The 19,158-nt window shown below is 45.8% G+C and overlaps 1 pseudogene; it reads left to right on the top strand.

Moving 5' to 3' along the window:
• Positions 1 to 2,452: 2,452 nt before the first annotated feature.
• LOC131759549 (T-lymphocyte surface antigen Ly-9-like) lies at positions 2,453 to 9,587 on the top strand (annotated as a pseudogene).
• Positions 9,588 to 19,158: the final 9,571 nt, after the last annotated feature.

Here is a 19,158-nt window from a genome sequence, read left to right as displayed (position 1 = left end):
CCCAGGCAACTCTACCTGCCTGCATGTTGGGTTTCTCCAGCAATGGGTCATTTTCACTGAAGATGCTGCCTCGCTGGGAGCCAGACGCTGTGTGTGTGTGTGTGTGTGTGTGTGTGTGAGGGGTGTGTGTGTATGAGTGGTGCGTGTGCTATCATCTCAGACCATGCAAATCCAGATTGTGTCCTGTCACTTTCACACTTCTTCTGCTAGTGAGTCACAAGGACCCTGGCCGTCCCCAGACAGACCGATGGTGGATGCATGAGGTAGGAGATCTGCCACAGCCAGTTCCAGGACCTCGTTTGCATCTTGCTATTTCAAGCATGATCCTCTTAAGTCTCTCTCCCCCAAGCCTCTGAGAGTCACCTTTACTGTGAATTGGACTTTCCTGTGGCATAAATGACTTCAGTAGGGGATCTCAAACCCGGCACCTTGTGGCTGTTCCCGTCCCTCTGGGTTCTTACTGCTCACTCGCATGCCCCCAAGGACCTGGGTGGTGGCAGGAAACAGACTTGAGAACTGGAGGCCAGAGGAACAGAGCTCTCAAGAAACCCATGGTGAGGGGCCAGGTTCTGCTGTCAGTCTCCAGAGTTTCAGTCTTTTGCTTTCATCCTCATTTCGGAGGAAGCCAGCTTGCACTGGTTATCAGAGTCACCTGCCTTCAGGGTGGCCACCACCCCAGCCTTTAGGGTGTCCCCTAAGCCTGCTGTAGAATGCTTTCAATGTGTTTAAAACTTGGCAGTTTATAAAGAACTATTATTCCAATTTAAAATAACCTAATCCCGGGCTTCCCTGGTGGCTCAGTGGTTAAGAATCCACCTGCCTATGCAGGGGACACACGTTCGAGCCCTGGTCCGGGAAGATCCCACATGCTGCAGAGCAACTAAGCCCGTGCGCCACAACCACTGAAGCCCGTGTGCCTAGAGCCCGTGCTCCACAACAAAAGGAGCCACCACGGTGAGAAGCCCGCGCACCGCAACGAAGAGTAGTCCCCGCTCACCACAATTAGAGAAAGCCTGCACGCAGCAATGAAGACCCAACACAGCCAAATATAAATAAATAAATTTATTAAATAAATAAATAAATAAATAAAATAATCTGATCCCTACAACAATCTTGTGAAATAGATAAGGCAGATAGTATTAAGCATATTTTACAGAGGATGGACTGAGAGTTTAGGTGACACCTTCTGGCACACAGCTGGTGATCTGTGAGAATGGAAGTCAGCACGGCCCAGCTGTGGGAATGCAGCACTAGCAAAGAAACTCAGAGAACCACAGTGTCCCCAACCAACATCACAGAATTGAAACTCAGAGGCCGGATTCCTGGAAGCTTCCCATTGCCTCCACTTTCATATCCCTCCACGAAGCAAGCACATAATTCCCTTCCTCTGTGGCATCCAGGCCAGGCCCTTGGAGGTCACTGTTCACAGGGACATCCCTAGGGCACGTGGCAAAAGAATGGGTGAGACAGGTCTTGCCTTAAAAACTGTTCATATTTCTTCGGTTCAATTCCAGAAACATTTATTGAGGCCTCTTGTGTGCTGGTCCTGTGCTGTGTGTGCGTGGTGGGGCAAGGGGTCAGTGGCGCACAGGGAGGAATTAGGTGCAATTCTGCTGCTGGTAGCACAGTGTCGTCTACAGAGCATAAGCTTCGGGGTCAGGCGAACTTGGGTTTCATGTGACCTCTGTTGCTTCCTAGTTGGTGACTCTGGGCAAGTAATTTTTTTAAGCTCTTTGAGTCTCATGGTCTTCATCTGTGAAGTGGGACTAAGAATACGGACCTTACTAGTTTGCTGGGAAAGTTAAATAAAATAATGTGCTCAACGTACTCAGCAGTGTCTGGAACTGGGGTTTCATGTACTGATCTGATCCCTTTGTGTCTCCTTCCCTTATTGAATCCAGAAACAGGATTCAGAAAGAGAAGCTCTACACACATCCCACTGCACCTAACCACGTGGCTAAAATATCAGCCTTACTTAATTTTATGGCTCAGATACTAATTCCCTTCTACCTTCTCCTGTCCTTGGGGAGCTCATGAACTATGGGGAAACACAAACAACCCAGCTAGTTGTATGAGGCAGAATGAAGTAAAAGCTTTAAACAAAACAAGCCAACAAAAGCACAGGCTGAAGGAAACTAGGAGGAAGGCATGGCCAGACCGGAAGTATGGGGCTCAGCAAAGGCTCCAGAAAGGAAGCAGCACTTGAACTAGGCTTAACAAGTTATTGCACTCGAGGGTGCAAGGGCGAGCACAGCTGCTCGGTCAAGGTGGAATTCCTCCAGGCCAGACTTTAGGTCCTGGGCCAACTTGAGATGAGAAAGATCCATCTGGTGCCAGCACTGCTTTGGCATGTTTCCAGCCGATTTGCACTATCCTCCAAGTGGAGCCAGAATAGCTCCATGGAAGAAATGAACACCAAGCCGTGAAGTGGATTCTGTGATGGGCACACAGGATGCTGTACATCCCCCAGTGTGGAATCCCCAATTCCCACAAGACAGCAACCACTCTCCTGCTCCTCGTCACCACAGCTACTATCACGTGGCTTCTCAGTTCAACTTTCGGCAGAAAAATCTCACCACCAGGCCTGGGAATCAGTGATGCAGCCAGTGCTTCTGGATTCCAGTTTGAATCCTCCCTCCCTGGGCCAGGCAGCCTTTTCTCTTTAAACAGCTATGCAGCAGACCTGAGTCAGTTTCAGACTTTCTGCCTCCTGGGACTGTGTCCGTGTTGCAAAAATAGAGGTGGGTTGCACTACTTAGGAGTGTTTTTTTTACATTTCTCTGCAAGAGCACTGACTAGTTTTGGTAAGGATGCAAACAAGATGCAGTCACCAACTTATTTCAGTGACGTTAAGTATCTTTAATAATACCATAGCGAGGCATTTACTTGCATTATCTCATTTAACGCTCACCAGATCCTGGAAGATGGCACTCCCTGTTTCACAGGTGAGAAAACCAGGACTCAGAGAGGTTAAGTAACCTGCCAAAGATCACACAGCTAGCACCTGGTAGAGCAAAGGCTTGAACCTGGGCAGTCTGACTGGTGCCCTGGTGTTACACTCTTCTCTCAAGGGCAGCATAGGCTGGTATCCAAATGACTGTCCCACTGACCACACTTAACCTGGCTTGGCTAGCACAGCACCAGCCCTCCTGCTCTGGAAAGATATGTTTCCAGATTCCTGGCAGGGCCTCAGAGGAACTGGCTTTTGTTTCAGAAGTGGCCAAATAAGCAATTATGGGGGATGCTGGAAAGCAGTTCCTGCTGTGGGTGGAGCTGGGCTAAGCTCCCTGAATCAGCAAGAGAGTGACTCACAGAAACAGCAGAGATCCCCGCCCCCATAGGCCCCTCCCAAGAATTCTGCTTACTCTCCATGACACTTAGTACCTGCAACCCTCAGGACAGCCTTTACTGATTATTTCCTTATATGTTAATTAATGTAAATGCTGAAGGAGACCACTTTGGTGTGGAGGAGTGACCAAGTTGTGTTCTAGTTCTATCCCTAACTAGCTATGTAGTCTTGAGCAAGGCACCTAAATTCTGTGGGTCTCTATTTTCTCACCTATAAAATAGGAATAATAATCATGGCCCTGACTCTCTCTCTCAGGCCTGTTGTTAGCCTCCAATGTAATAGGCTGCCTCTGAAGCCTCTGTTCTGTGTTTGCAGGACCAGGGGCTTCCAGAGAGGACTCAGCCCCCATGGTGGTAACAGGGACCCTAAGGGGTCTGTCATTTTGCCCTCGCAGCTGCAGGATGGACAGCAGGTGGAGAGCATCTCCTGGATGTGTCTGTCGTTCGGTCCCCGGGGTAATAGCCAAGGTAACCTTGGTAGAAGCTGGAGGGCCAGACACCTTTTACCAGGCAGAAACGCAGTACTGGGGTCGTTTGAGTGTGGTGGGCCCAGGCTGCTCCCTGCAGATCAACCACCTGAGCTGGGAGGATACAGGGTCCTACTGAGCCCATGTTAATCTGTGGAGTTCCTGCATCACCCACGCCTGGGAGTACAGCCTGCACGTCTATGGTGAGTGTCTGGGGAAAGGCAACAGGTGGGTGTGTGTGGTGACTGTCTTTCAGTCATCTTTATAGCCTTTCTCACTTCCCTTTTGGTTACATTTATAATTTTCTTTCTAATTACAAGGCTAACATGTGCTCACTGGGGAAAAACATGGAAAGTAGAGTTACCTGGGAGAATATCCTGAAAAATCTCGGGGCCCAGGACGTGTCCCAGATCAGTTGCAGCAGAACCGCTGGGTCTGGGCAGAGAATGGTATTTCAGGCCCTGAGAACTGGCTTCTGCCACAACCTACTTGTGTGGCCTTGAGCTTCTTCCTTGCTAAATAGGAACACTACCTTCTGTGAGAATAAAATTCATGGGAAAGAGCTTTTAAAGCTCTGTACAGATGTACGAGAACACTATTATCATATTCATTAAGGAAATTTAAACGATTGCTTTAGCAGGGGAAACTACAAAGGGGACAAGGAGTCGGGGGGTGCCGGGCATACGCAGCTGCATGATCGGCCTGTACCACTGCGCCACCAGGGAAGCCCCAGGTAGGTACTTTTAGATTCAAACAGCTTATTACTTATATAGGTAGAGAGACGGAGAGGGGCCAAAGGTCCCAGATCCCTGGGTCCTCATCCCACACCCCAGAAATGATGACACTGAGAAAAAAGGAATCGGATGAACATAATGGTGGTTGCTGAGAAAGAAATTCTAGACTGCAGAGAAGAGGTTTTGTAGTCAGCAGCTCTGTTCTGCGGGGGTGGAGCAGGAAGCCCTGAACCTCATGACAAACTGCTCATGACAGCCTCCCAGGAGGGACAAGTGGGAGGCCCGTGGGAAATGGCTTCAAGGTAATTCCTCACAGGCCACCCTCCTGTCATGTTCTGGGAGGATCACAAGGCCTTTTGTAAGCCTCGGATTAGCTGCGATTCTAGTCTTTGCTTGAGGAACAAGGATGCCATGGATGGCAAGTTCACCAGGCAAGGTCACCATGATGCCATGGCAGAGCTGTTCCTCTACAGTGGGTAGCAGGAAAGGTACCAATGATGAGTGAGGATGAACACAGGAAGCTAAATGATGGAGAGAAAGTGGAGAACCTTCTCCGACATTTTCCTGGGTTATGTGACAGGAAATATTCCTAATAGATGAAGGCATTTTTTTTTTTTTTTTAAGTCAGGGATGATGGAATTGTCACGGTCAGGTTCACATGGTTGGGGAGAAAGCACTTCTGCCATAAATTGGCCGGGAATGGCTGTGGCCCGTTCCTCAGACAGGGCAAGGGAACACTGGGTGAGGGGCTGCTGGGACCAGGGGTAGGACTGTTCACCTCAGGGGTGGTGGGAGAGCCCTCTCACTATGTTGATGGTCATTCTGGCAGGATGAGCTCAGTGTGGATTCTGGGCAGGATATAAATTTGTGCTAACCAATCAGAGGTGGGGTTTTCCAGAGAGGGCTCCTGGGGCAAAAGTGATGATAAGGGGCCAGGCTTTCATCCTTCACAGGGTATTTCCCAAGTCACTGGCGGTTCGTGACAGCCTTGCTAGCAGGCAGGAAAGGGGTTTTGATTTCTAGGCTAAGGAGACTGAGTCGCAGAGAGAAAAAAAATGACATACCTGTGACAGAGAGCTAGAAAGATGCAGAGGGCTGGGTCGAACTCAGGTACCCCAATGCCACACCCTGGATTTCTCATATGTCCCTGTATTTATCTTCCTGAGCTTGAGAGGACACTGAGGAGACAAGGGCCTGCAGGAGGGGTCACAGGGGGAAGGGTTTGGATCCCAGGGCCTGGTCTATGGAAGGCACACTGGAGTGAGGCAGCAGAAAGTTACCCAGCAGTGCACATGTCCAGCTTGCCTTCTCCTGGGGGACATTCCGGGCTGTGTTGTCCTATTCTGCACAGTTGAGTTGCCCCTGGGGCTACTGTCAGGTGGACCCCAGGGCAGAGGACCAATAGCAGAGCAGTCTTCTCCCAAGCCTTGTGACTTTGTTGCCTGTCCTGATTGTCTGTTGTCTGCAACTGCTCTTGCTGCTGCCTTCAAACCATCCTGATTCTGGCCTGGGGAGGCAGGTGGGAAAATAACGAGACTATGGATACCTTAAGGAGAGCATCTGGGTGCCTGGTCCTGGGGTAAGAAGGGATGGAGTGGAGGCGGAAGGGAATGCAAGGACGTAGGAGAAACCTCAAAGGCATAGGGCCACATCCTCTGGGAGCCTGGTTCAGCATCTGGAAGCTCAGTGTATACTGCAGAGCCCCCTACTGGGGAAAGATGTAATTACAACACGGTTCCTTGCTTGCCCGTACAGACAGCCTTCGTCTCTACTCAGTGCAGGGTGGGAATTCAGCTTTGAGGTCAGATCCATTGGATGTGGGATCGATGAGACCCTGGGCAAGTAACTTAAATAGAGTAGATATAACACCTTCCCTACGTACTTCATAAGATTGTTCTGGGTATCTGAGGAGATATTAAGAGACATGCCTTATAAAGCCCAAAGCTAGAGAATAGACGTGGCCAGCTTCTGCCTCTCTTGTTCCTTAGGTGTATTCAGGGTGGTGCAGGGTCTTGGCAGCTATGCCTCCTGCTTCTGCACTGTGAAGGGAAGGCCCAGAGCAGTTTTCCAGTCCTCCGTTGGTTCTTTGTTGCACACACAGAGCAGCTGGCCCGGCCCCATGTCACAATGAGCTCCAGGATGAGTGGGAATGGACACTGCCTCGTCATCCTAACATGCATGGCAGAAAGCAGAGGGGGCACTGTGACCTACAGCTGGACACCCCTGGGGCCCCAGACTGTTGTGGCCCATGGAGGGTCTGTCCTCAGTGTCTCTTTGAGACCTGGGAACAGTGCTCTGAACTTTACCTGCGTGGTCAAGAACTCAGTCAGCAACAGCAGCTCCCTCCCTGTCTTGGTGCCGTCCTCATGCACAGGTACCTGAAACACAAGCATCCTGCTTGGCATCCTGCTTGGCAGCTCTGGAGTGGACGGAAGCTGGAGGAAGGAGTCTTGTCCCCTTCAGGCCCTGGGGAGAGGGGAGAACATCCTTGAGAGAGTGGGGGTGCCAGGGTTGGTCCGTGTGGTCAGTGGAGAGGGAGGAGACCTGCTGGAGCTGATGGGGAGGCTGGAGGGGTCTGGGCAGGAGGGGCTGGATGGGACCTGTGGCTGCCCCAAGTGGGCAGGGAGGCCCTGACGCTGAAGCTGTGGTTTTCTCTCTCCATCTGCAAGACCAGGAATCCTGGGAGGGGAATCAGTAGGGGAGATAGTGATCAGCACCCTTGGGAAGTCAGCCACTCTGTCCCTGGAGATCCCGGCGGGGCAGGAGGTTGAAAAGGTTACCTGAAGCTCTCCAGGGCTTGTGGATATTTTGCAACCAGGACCGGAAGGCAAACCAATCCTGGTTGCTGGGACTCAGGGACCCAAGAGCAGGAGAGGGAATGTCCTCCGCCACGACTACTCCCTTCAGATCAGCTCCCTGAGGCTGCAGGACTCTGGCTCCTATAAAGCCTGGATAACTCTGCAGAGTCCCCCGATCAACATCACCAAGGACTTCACCCTGCGCGTCTATGGTGAGGGGGTGCAGAGGGCCTACGTTTGAACTCTGACCTTTCTTCTCCTCTGCTTGGCCAGGCCAGAGCCTTCTCATAGCTTGAACTATCCCTTCTTGGCACAGAGAGTCTGCAAGAGCCCAATATCACAGCCAGCTCTCAGATCATGAAGGATGGGACCTGCTTTATCACCCTGGCTTGCTGGATGGACCAGGCTGGAGAGGATGTTAATTATAGCTGGGACCCCCAAGGCCAGCGGGCAGTGTGTCTCACGGGGGGACCACTCTCAGCGTGTCCTGGAGATCTGGGGTCAGTGACAGGTATCGCTGTACTGCCAAGAACCCCATCAGCCAGAGCTCCAGCTCCATCCCTGTCAGGCCCCTCTGCTCAGGTAACCGCTTCCTTCTGAGAACCTTTCACTGCAGACTCAGTCCAGATTCACAGCATCCCTGCCTGCCTTCCTCAAGGTTCTAGGAGTGGTTAAAGAAAAATAGGGCAGGATTAGTTTGCAGGAGAGAGCATCTCTGGGGTGACAGGAGATGAGGGCTCTGGCACTACTTTCCTGCTCTGCCCACCTTCTGTTGACCCCAGACCCCCATGCCTGGACTTGCAGCAGACTCAGCTGGGTATTGGCTACTCCTGGGACGCCCAGAGGGAAGGTGCTTCCCCCATCCCCACTCAGTCCTGCAGAGCCCACCGAGGAGGGCTCCCAGACCTCCTTGCCTATGTCCTCAGAGAAGCCTCAGCCCCTACCCCTGCCTAGAGCTGCTCCGAGAGGGTAACAGGGCTGTGCTCCTCCGGTGGGCAAGTGTGGCCTCTCCTGGTTTCCACAGGCCATGACAGGAAACTGCCTTGGTCCAAACACACCTGTCCCTCTCCTCTTCTCCACTGACCTCTGAAACAGTTGTCTCTGTTCCCTGTCTCTGGTTCCTCACCAGCCATTCACTCCTCAACCCCTTGTGACTGGTTTGCCCCAGTAGCATCCTGATAGGTAAGCTCAGGGGCTACTCCTCAATTCTGTTACCCTCGACCTGCTCTCCTCAGCCACGTGGGCTGCTCTCTCCTGGACCTCTTCTCTTGGGTCACAGTCCTTCCCAGGACCGGTGTTGCCCCATGCCCATGCCTCTCCCCACGCCCCTTGTTTTCTTCCTGTTGCCAAAGGCAGAAAGCTGGTTATTTAGAGCCCTCGTCTTCCTCACGCTACCAGCCATTGCTCACACCTTCCTCACTTCACGTATTCCTCACCTGGTCTCCTAACTCCCCTCCCCTCCCAATCATCCTCCTGACTGTGCTGCTAGGGGGTTAATTCTAAATGAAAGCAATGCTTGTGTTTCTTTTCGCTTAAAACCCTATGATGTCTGCCCACTATCTAAGGTATAAATATTTTTGCACCTCTTTCTTCATTAAGCAACATGCATTTACAGAGCCTTTTTAAGGCACCCTGTGTTGTTCTAGTCATTGAAGATACAGTGAAGAAGAGGTCTGGATATATTCCCACCCCATGGGGAACTCACCGTTACAATCATCACGATCTGCGGCTAACCCTAGTAAATGACTTTTGGAGAGCACTGAGCATGCTGTATAATGGCCTTTGTGCATGTGTCTGTCTTCTCCATTGAACCTTGACAAAGCCCATGCTTACTTACCCTTCTCTGCATCTCCAATACACAGCATGTAATAGGTGTCTGAAGTGTGAATCTGACAAGATTTTAAAGGGCAGCCTATGCGGAGTGTAATGGGACACAAGGAAACAGGATAATTGGCTTCAGACATTAACATTCTCCCTCCTTCTCTATGGAGCCTGGGGGACATTTCAGCTCCATCCCCCAGATCCAGCTTCCTCAAGGGGTCTCCAGCCCACTCACACCTCTGACTTTTCTTCCTGGAATACTCCTTCCCCTGTTTTCCTGTCTTCCCATTTCTTTTCTTCTCTTCCTTTTACCCAATTCCTAACCTGTGATCATTGTTTATTCAGATTCCTTCCTACTCTGCTCCTTGAGGAAAGAGTTTCTTCTCTTTTTGATCCTGGGAGCTTCGCAGATTAAATAGATTTCACCTTGACATGTGGAGAAGCCAAGAGGAAGAATGTGAGAAGAGGGTCACCCTGTGAGACACAGAGATAAGGAAATCTACACAGAGAGAGAGGTGTGTGACCTGATACCAGCATCTCCTGGTGTGAGTTAGAGGGAGACATCGATTCTGATTAAGTGTAAAACTGATTTCTTTTGCAAACCGAGTTCAAAACAAACAAGAAACTGTTACATATCTTCAGTTTAAAATAATCTGTTTATGTCTTGTTTAACTGTGTTTTAAAGTGTTCAGAAAGAAAAGTGGGCTTATTCACATAAGAAAAATTGAATGGTTTGAAACATAGTTAATATATAATGATAAAACATAATTAATAAAACTATTAAATTTTGTGCATATACATTATTTTTTGTTAAAATTTAAGTAAATAGGCTCAGAGGGCCCAGATTCAACTTAAATTTCATCACCTTGGAGTAGCCTTTGACCACCTTATTGAAGAGGATCTTACTTCTTATTCATAGTCATTGTACCCAGTTCAGTTTTGTCAAATTATCACAATTTGTAAATATATATTTATTTGTTAGTTGTCGTGGTCTGAACGCAGGTTGGAAAATAATTTCTAGACACAAGGCAGAATGTAAAGAAGATAGAATTTATTGGAGGGAAGCGTTGCTGCCAGAACAGCGTGTCGACTTCCTAGCAGTCTGGGACAGTCAAGCCTGAACATGTGCTATTGATCAGTTTTTATAGCCAGAAAGCAGAGGAATGGTCCAAGGTGAAAATTTCACTTACTGATTGGTCAAGGCACATATACCTTCCTTCTATAGGGTGGGAGTGGGACAGGACATATGCCTTTCCTTATTTGGGACAGGTCCTGTTGCCCAGGTGGGCTCAGGATTTTCATAACCATTAAATCATGGTGGGGAGGGCAATTAAGAGTCCAGTAGGGGGTGTAACGCTGACACTTTTTCAGGCAGCACCGTCCTTTATCCTTGAAGCATCATTGTCCTTGGAGCACCACATTAGTTTACTTGTTTATTGTCTGTCTCCCCCACAAGACATTCAGCTCATGAAGACAAGAACTGTATCTATTTTGTTTACAACTGTAAACCCAAAGGGTAATAGAGTTCTTGACTTGCTTGTGGTAGATATTTCAATACTTTCTAATGCATGAATATAACTAGATGGATTAGAGTTGAGAACATTCTTTTCTTTTTTTTTTTTTTTTTGCAGTACGCGGGCCTCTCACTGTTGTGGCCTCTCCCGTTGTGGAGCACAGGCTCTGGACGCGCAGGCTCAGCGGCCATGGCTCATGGGCCTAGCCGCTCTGCGGCATGTGGGATCTTCCCAGACTGGGGCACGAACCCGTGTCCCCTGCATCGGCAGGCGGACTCTCAACCACTGCGCCACCAGGGAAGCCCGAGTACATTCTTATTTTGAAGACTACCAGGAAGTTTCATAAAAATCTGGGACCTATACCATTGTGTGTGTGTGTTTTTCTTTCTGCTTTTGATAAAGGAAGAAGAAAATGGGATCTTTAGCCTAAAATTTCCTTGAGTGCTCAACAGCTAGCAAAAGAAAGAAGTTAAAATAACAAGGAAGTCTTTTCTAGGAGGTTCTGACAGCAAGCTGCTCTGTAGTGCTAAATAGGTTGATCTAGAGTTTGAACCATATATAAACAATGGAGCCAAAATCATAATTTAGGTGTGAGAGAGACCTTGAACATCTCCTTCTCTTTTTTCACTCTCAGCTGATTACCCTGCTTCCTATTTCACTTACAATGAGGATTGACAAACTCCACCCATTACACACAAATCTTCTGATCAAGTAGTTAGTGATTTATTCTGAAATATAAATGGGTTGTTGGAATCACAAGATATTTGAGGAAAGCCTCAGTTGAGAAAGACAGTCTCCAAACAAACAGAATCAATTTAAAAAAAGAAAGGAACTTGGAAGAGAGATAATGCAGGGAGCAAGAGAAAATGAAATAAAAGCCCCTAAACCTGTATTTAATATTCTTAGAAACACATAAGACATTACATTTTTAAAAAGGAGTGAGGAGCTTCTCAAGATGGCAAAGGAGTAAAATGTGGCACTCACCTTCTCCCCACAGATATATCAAATATACATCTATATGTGGAACAACTCCCACAGAACCTCCATTGAAAGCTGGCAGAAGGCCTCAACTTCCAAAAAGGCAAGAAAATCTCCACGTAACCAGGTAGGGCAAAGGAAAAAAGAAGAAAAAAAGAGACAAAGGAATCAGGATGGGACATGTACCTTTGGGAGGGATCTGTGAAGGAGGAAAAGTCTCCACTCACTAGGAAGCCCCCTCACTGGCGGGGATTGAGGGGGGAGCTTCATATCCTCAGAGGAGAGCGCAGCAACAAGTGTGCAGAGGGCAAAGCAGAGAGACTCCTGCACAGAGGGTCAGTGCTGACCAGCACTCCCCAGCCTGAGATGCTTGTCTGCTTGCCCGCTGGGGTGGGTGGTGGCTGAGTGCTGAGGCTCGGGCTTCGGAGGTCTGAGGTTGGCTGTGTGAAGACAGCCTGAGGGGGCTTAGTGAGCTACAGCTGAGGGAGTCTGGGAAGAAAGCTGGGCCTGCCGGAGAGGAAGAGACCACTGTTGGGGGGGTGCACAAGGAGAGGAGCAGGCCTGCCATAGGAGCTTCTATCTCTGTGCACTCACAGGTGGCAGGGCACCGCCTACACAAGCTCCAGGGGCAGGCGTGAGCTGCGGCTGCTATCTTGGACCCCAGAGGAAGGTCTGCTGCTGCCCCTACCACCAAGGGTCCTGTAGCCTGCACAGCCTGCCACTGCCGAGGGCCCTGCGATCTGGGGCCAAATTCCCCAGGAGAGCTCATAGCACACCTCAGGCTGTTGCAACTTCCTGCTGGCCTCTGCCACCACAGGCAGTCCTCACACATCCCAGTTGTGACTGTCGTATCCCTCCCTCTCCCTGGCCTGAGTGAGCAAGTGAGCCCTAATCAGCTGCTGCTTTCGCCCCCTCTTGCCTGGGTGGGGAACAGATGCCTGAGGGTGATCCACAAGCAGAGGTGGGGCCAAAACCAAAGCTGAGCCCCAGGGGCAGTGCAACCAAAGAAGAAGGGAAATCTCTCTGTGCAGCCTCAGGAGCAGCTGATTAAATCCCCACAATCGGCTTGCATCTATAGAATATCTGAATAGACAAGTGTTCCCACAATTAAGGCTGTGGACTTTGCAGGTAACTGAGGACTTTGGAGGCAAGGACACGCAAGAGTTGGGACAGTTCGGAGTTTGAGCTGGCCCCAAAGTGCCTACAGCTGTTCCAGAGAACTACCTAGCGGTTTTGGAGGACTTCAGGTGGAGGCGGGGATTCACTATGGCTCACTGAAGGGGCAAGGACACTGACAGCTGAAGCCTCAGGAAAATGCTATCATTTTTACAATTATTTTTGATTTTTTTTTCTGTTGTTGTCCTTTTTCTTATTCTTTTATTTTTTACATATGTTTTTAATTTTTTATGCTTTTATTTTTAATATATTTTAATTTTTTTCTATTTTTACTTTACTTTTTTGTTATATTGTGTTTTTTCCTTGTTTTTTTTCTTTGTTTGGCTTTGATTTTCTCTTTTTTAAACTATATTTTCTATTTTTACTTGACTTTTATCTTGTTTTTTTTTCCTTTTATTTTCTTATTTCTTTTTTTGTTTTTATATTTTTTGATCTTTTTTGTGTGCTTGTTTTATGCTACTTTGCCTTTTTTTACTTTACTTTCTGCTTTTTATTTGTTTTTTTGTCTTTGTTAGTTTCATTTTTATTGTTTGTTTTTGTTTTCAGGTTCATTTACTGTTTGGTTGCTCTCTTCTTTTTAGTTATCTCTCTTTCCTTTTATTTTCTGTTTTTGTGTGTCCATGCGTTTCTTTGTGTGTTTTTGCCTGTTTGGTTTTGCTTTTACCATTTGACTTGGGGTTTTGTTTGTCTGTTCGTTGACTTTCTTTTTTCCTTTTTTTCTTCCAAGCCACGTGGCTTGTGGGGTCTTAGTTCTCTGGCCAGGCTTTGGGCCTGAACCTCTGAGGTGGGAGAGCCAAGTCCAGGACACTGGACCGCCAGAGAACCCCTGATCCCAGGGAATATTAATCAGTGAGAGCTCTCCCAGAGGTCTCCATCTCAACACTAAAACCCGGCTCCACCCAAGGGGCCGCAAGCTCCAGTGCTGGATGCCCCACACCAAACAACTAGCAAGACAGGAACACAATCCCACCCATTAGCAGACAGGATGCCTAAAGCCATACTAAGCTCATAGACACCCCAAAACACACCACCTGACACAGCCCTGTCCATCAGAGGGACAAGATCCAGCTCCACCCACCAGAACGGAGGCACCAGTCCCCCCACCAGGAAGCCTACACAAGCCACTGAACCAGCCTCACCCACTGGAGGCAGACACCAGAAGAAAGAGGAACTACATCCCAGCAGCCTGCTGAAAGGAGACCCCAAACACAGCAAGTTAAACAAAATGAGAAGACAGAGAAATATGTTGCAGACAAAGGAACAAGATAAAAACCCACAAAATCAAATAAATGAAGAGCAAATAGATAATCTACCTGAAAAAGTATTCAGAGTAATGATAGTAAAAGTGATCCAAAATATCGGTAATAGAATGGAGAAAATACAAAAAAATGTTTAACAAGGACCTAGAAGAACTAAAGAACAAACAAACAGTGATGAACAACACAATACTGAAATTAAAAATACTCTAGAAGGAATCAATAGCAGAATAACTGAGGCAGAAGAATGGATAAGTGAGCTGGAAGATAGAATGGTGGAAATAACTGCCATGGAGCAGAATAAAGATAAAAGAATGAAAAGAATTGAGGACAGTCTCAGAGACCTCTGGGACAACATTAAACACACCAATATTTGAATTATAGGGGTCCCAGAAGAAGAAGAGAGAGAAAGGGTCTGAGAAAATATTTGAAGAGATTATAGTTGAAAACTTCCTTAACATGGGAAAGGAAATAATCAATCAAGTCCAGGAAGCGCAGAGTCACATACAGGATAAACTCAAGGAGAAACAGGTTGAGATGCATATTAATCACACTAACAAAAATTAAATAAAAAGAAAAAATATTAAAAGCAGCAAGAGTAAAGCAACAAATAACATATAAGGGAATCCCCCTAAAGTTATCAGCAGATTTTTCAGCAGAAACTCTGCAGGCCAGAGGGGAGTGGCAGGATATATTTAAATTGATGAAAGGGAAAAACCTACAACCAAGATTACTCTACCCAGCAAGGCTCTCATTCAGATTTGACAGAGAAAACAACAGCTTTACAGACAAGGAAAAACTAAGAGAATTCAGCACCACAAAACCAGCTCTACAACAAATGCTAAAGGAACTTCCCTAAGTTGGAAATACAAGAGAAGAAAAAGACCTACAAAAACAAACCCAAAACAATTTAGAAAATGGTAATAGGAACATACATATTGATAATTACCTTAAATGTAAATGGATTAAATGCTCCAACCAAAAGACACAGACTGGCTGAATGGATAGAAAAACAAGCCCCGTATATATGCTGTCTACAAGAAATCCACTTCAGACCTAGGGACACATACAGACTAAAAGTGAGGGGATGGAAAATGATATTCCATGCAAATGGATATCCCATGCAAAAAAATAGCTGAAGAAGCAATACTCATATCAGACAAAATAGACTTTAAAATAAAGACTGTTACAAGAGACAAGGAAGGATACTACATAATGATCAAGGGATCAATCCAAGAAGATGATAAAACAGTTATAAATATATAGGCACCCAACATAGGAGCACCTTAAAACATAAGGCAAATGCTAACAGCCATAAAAGGGGAAATTGACAGTAACACAATGATAGTGGGGGACTTTAACACCCCCACTTACACCAATGGACAGACCATCCAGACAGAAAATAGGGAAACACAAGCTTTAATTGACACAAAAGACCAGATAGATTTAATTGATATTTAGATGATATTCCATCCAAAAGCAACAGAATACATTTTCTTCTCAAGTGCTCATGAAACATTATCCAGGATAGATCATATCTTGGGTCACAAATCAAGCCTTGGTTAATTTAAGAAAATTGAAATCGTATCAAGTATCTTTTCTGACTGCAACATTATGAAACTAGAAATAAATTACTGGAAAAAATGTGAAAAATACAAACACATGGAGGCTAAACAATATGTTACTAAATAACCAAGAGATCACTGAAGAAATCAGAGGAAATAAAAAAATACCTAGAAAAAAATGACAATGAAAACACAACGACCCAAAACATATGAGATGCAGCAAAATCAGTTCTAAGAGGGAAGTTTATAGCAATACAATCCTACCTCAAGAAACAAGAAAAATCTCAAATAAACAACCTAACCTTACACCTAAAGCAATTAGAGAAAGAAGAGAAAACACACTCCAAAGTTAGCAGAAGGAAAGAAATCATAAAGATCAGAGCAGAAATAAATGAAAAAGAAATGAAGGAAATGCTAGCAAAGATAGTAAAACTAAAAGCTGGTTCTTTGAGAAGGTAAACAAAATTGACAAAACTTTTAACCAGATTCATCAAGAAAAAAAGGGAGAGGACTCAAATCGATAAAATTAGAAATGAAAAAGGAGAAGTTCCCACTGACACTGTAGAAATACAAAGAATCATGAGACTACTACATATAGTTATATGCCAATAAAATGGACAACCTGGAAGAAATGGACAAATTCTTAAAAAGGTACAGTCTTCCAAGACTGAGCCAGGAGGAAATAGAAAATATGAAGAGACCAGGGCTTCCCTGGTGGCACAGTGGTTGAGAGTCTGCCTGCCGATGCAGGGGACGCGGGTTCATGCCCCGGTCTGGGAAGATCCCACATGCCGCGGAGCGGCTGGGCCCGTGAGCCATGGCCACTGAGCCTGCGCGTCCGGAGCCTGTGCTCCGCAACGGGAGAGGCCACAACAGTGAGAGGCCCGTGTACCGCAAAAAAAAAAAAAAAAAAAAAAAAGAGAGAGAGCAATCATGAGTCATGAAATTGAAACTGTGATTAAAAATCTTCCAACAAACAAAAGTCCAGGACCAGTCCACTCCCAAACTCATTCTATGAGTCCATCGTCACTCTGATACCAAAACCAGACAAAGGTGTCACAAAAAAAGAAAATTACAGGCCTATATCACTGATGAACATAGATGCAAAAATCCTCAACAAAATACTAGCCTCTGAATCCAACAACACATTAAAAGGATCACACACCATGAACAAGTGGGATTTATTCCAGGAGTGCAAGGATTCTTCAGTAAATCAATCAATGTGATACACCATATTAACAAATTGAACAATAAAAACCATATGATCGGGGCTTCCCTGGTGGCACAGTGGTTGAGAGTCCGCCTGCCGATGCAGGGGACACGGGTTCGTGCCCTGGTCTGGGAAGATCCCACATGCCGTGGAGTAGCTGTGCCCATGAGCCATGGCCACTGAGCCTGCGTGTCGGGAGCCTGTGCGCTGCAATGGGAGAGGCCACAACAGTGAGAGGCCTGCATACCGCACCCCCCCAAAAAAAAACACAGAAAGCCCCCCATATGATCATCTCAATAGATGCAGAAAAACCTTTCAACAAATTCAACAATAATTTATGATAAAAACCCTCCAGAAACTGGGCATAGAGGGAACCTACCTCAACATAAAAAAGGCCATATATGACAAACCCACAGCAAACATCATTCTCAATGATGAAAAACTGAAAGCATTTCCTCTAATGTCAGGAACAAGACAAGGATATCCACTCTGGCCACTAGTATTCAACATAGTTTTGGCAGTCCTAGCCACAGCAATCAGAGGAGAAAAAGAAATAAAAGGAATCCAAATTGGAAAAGAAGTAAAACTGTCACACTTTGTAGATGACATGGTACTATACATAGAAAATCCTAAAGATGCCACCAGAAAATTACTAATCAATGAATTTGGTAAATTAGCAGGATACAAAATTAATGAACAGAAATCTCTTGCATTCCTATACACTAACAATGAAAGATCAGAAAGAGAAATTAAGGAAACAATCCCATTCACCACTGCAACAAAAAGAGTAAAATACCTAGGAATAAACCTACCTAAGGAGGTAAAAGACCTGTACTCAGAAAACTATAAGATACTGATGAAAGAAATCAGATGACACAAACAGATGGAGAGATATACCATGTTCTTGGACTGGAAGAATCAATATTGTGAGAATGACTATACTACCCAAAGCAATCTACAGATTAAATGCAATCCCTATAAAATTACCAATGGAATTTTTCACAGAACCAGAACAAAAAAATCTTAAAATTTTTATGGAAACACAAAAGAACCCAAATAGGCAAAGCAATCTTGAGAAAGAAAAATGGAGCAGGAGGAATCAGACTCCTTGACTTCAGACTATACTACAAAGCTACAGTAATCAAGACAGTATGGTACTGGCACAAAAACAGAAATATAGATCAATGGAACAGGATAGAAAGTCCAGAGGTAAACCCACACACATATTGTCACCTTATCTTTGATAAAGGAGGGAAGGATACACAGTGGAGACAAGACAGCCTCTTCAATAAGTGGTGCTGGGAAAACTGGACAGCTACCTGTAGAAGTATGAAATTAGAACACTCCCTAACACCATACACAAAAATAAACTCAAAATGGGCTAAAGACCTAAATGTAAGGCCAGACACTATCAAACTCTTAGAGGAAAACATAGGCAGAACACTCTTTGACATAAATCACAGCAAGATCTTTTTTGACCCACCTCCTAGAATAATGAGAATAAAAACAAAAATAAATAAATGGGACTTAATGAAACTTAAAAGCTTTTGCACAGCAAAGGAAACCATAAACAAGAAGAAAAGACAACCCTCAGAATGGGAGAAAATATTTGCAAACAAAGCAACTGATAGGGATTAATCTCCAAAATATTCAAACAGCTCATGCAGCTCAATACCAAAAAAACAAATAACCCAATCCAAAAATGGGCTGAAGACCTAAACAGACATTTCTCCAAAGAAGACATACAGTTGGCCACAGGTGCTGGAAAAGATCACTAATTATTAGAGAAATGCAAATCAAAACTACAATGAGGTATCACCTCACACCAATTAGAATGGCCATCATTAAAAAATCTACAAACAACAAATGCTGGAGAGGGTGTGGAGAAAAGGGTACCCTCTGGCACTGTTGGTGGGAATGTAAACTCATACAGCCGCAATGGAAAACAGTATGGAGGTTCCTTAATAAACTAAAAATAGAATTACCATATGACCCAACAATCCCAGTACTGGTCATATACCCTGAGAAAACCATAATTCAAAAAGTCACATGAACCCCAATGTTCACTGCAGCACTATTTACAATAGCCAGGTCATGGAAGCAACCTAAATGCCCATCGATTGACTAATGGATAAAGAAAGTATGGTACATATATGCAATGGAATATTACTCAGCCATAAAAATGAACAAAACGGGTCATTTGTAGAGATGTGGATGGGCCTAGAGACTGTCATACAAAGCAAAGTAAGTCAGAAAGTGAAAAACAAATTTTGTATGTTCATGCATATATA

This window comes from Kogia breviceps, chromosome 1 (genome assembly GCF_026419965.1).
Source record: "Kogia breviceps isolate mKogBre1 chromosome 1, mKogBre1 haplotype 1, whole genome shotgun sequence".
NCBI classification, from domain to species: domain Eukaryota; kingdom Metazoa; phylum Chordata; class Mammalia; order Artiodactyla; family Physeteridae; genus Kogia; species Kogia breviceps.
The sequence above is the reverse complement of the archived record's forward strand: the minus strand, read 5'-3'. Positions and strand labels throughout refer to the sequence as shown.